This window comes from Acyrthosiphon pisum, chromosome X, assembly GCF_005508785.2.
Source record: "Acyrthosiphon pisum isolate AL4f chromosome X, pea_aphid_22Mar2018_4r6ur, whole genome shotgun sequence".
NCBI lineage: Eukaryota > Metazoa > Arthropoda > Insecta > Hemiptera > Aphididae > Acyrthosiphon > Acyrthosiphon pisum.
This window is the reverse complement of record NC_042493.1, coordinates 74,499,719-74,501,043: the sequence shown is the minus strand read 5'-3', so window position 1 is coordinate 74,501,043 and position 1,325 is coordinate 74,499,719.

Here is a 1,325-nt window from a genome sequence, read left to right as displayed (position 1 = left end):
CAGTAGAAACCGTTTATAATGACACCGGTTGTAGTGACATATTGGGTGTAATGATCTTAGATTAAAGGTCCTGCAAAACTCCTATATTGTATGTACTAATTTGTATCGGTTTTTATGACGTCTATATAATGACTATACGGATGTTATGACGGTTATTTTTGGTTATATTGGAAAAATATTTTATCTATGATGACTTTAATTTATTGAAGGTACTATATTACAACCGATAATACCGACAATTTCATCTTTGTTTTGTCGTCAGTTTTATTTTCTTTATTTTATCATCAGGGTACGGGTAATCGTCGTGAGATTAAATGTGTTTTGTCATCTTGTGTTAAATATTTTTAAATTGTAAGATGTGCAAACGAAAGCAATCCACAATTGAAGAAAAAGAAAATTTCATGTTTCGTTTAAAAAAAGGTGAAATAAATTCACAGATACCTAATGAATTTGGGGTAGGTCACTCTATACGATTTCTAACATATGGAAAGCTTGAGACAGAATCGAACAAGAATTTCAAAATGAAATAACAGATTTTTTAATTAATTTAAATAATATGTACATAATTAAATGTTTTTATCTTTACTTTTTTTCTATATTATATACATTATATAAATAAATAATAATAATAATATGTATTGAAGTTATAATTTGATTTTAGTCATTTTGGTTATAATGACAACCGGTTATTATGACCTATTTTCTTTGGTCCCATGAACGTCATTTATAAACGGTTTCTACTGTATTTAAACCCCCATTCCGGATAGGTATTTAAAATTATTATACTTTTCGGTAGCAAAATTATTTGGAACCAGTACCTTTATTTGTTTCATCAAAGAACCAGAATCGAACCGGAATCGTTATTTTATTTTTGGAGCACCGGTACCGGAACCGATACCTTTAAATTCAAAAGGTTCCAGTCCCTGGCACCCTTTTATATTTGCTGGAAATGAAACTAAATTATTGTATCATAAGTTACAATTACTTACAATAAAATTGTTTAACTATTGTATTTTGCTTATATTCGGCAACTTCACATTTTCTGTATACCTGGTTTTCGTGAATATGTCAGAGTATTATATAATTTTATTTTAGGCAAATATATTTCTCTCGGAGCGACCTATAGTGATGCACGCCGATCGCTGTTGTTAATGTTTACTGCCATTTTTAAATTGCCAGTTTTCTTTATAGATATTTCTTCACATCAAAATATGTACCTATGTTCTATATATAGTAAATTCGTTTTCGTTTTTTTTTCTCATTTATCTTGAGACTGATTTCAGTGTTCTGATATTCTTATTCAATATTATATAATCGATTACCGT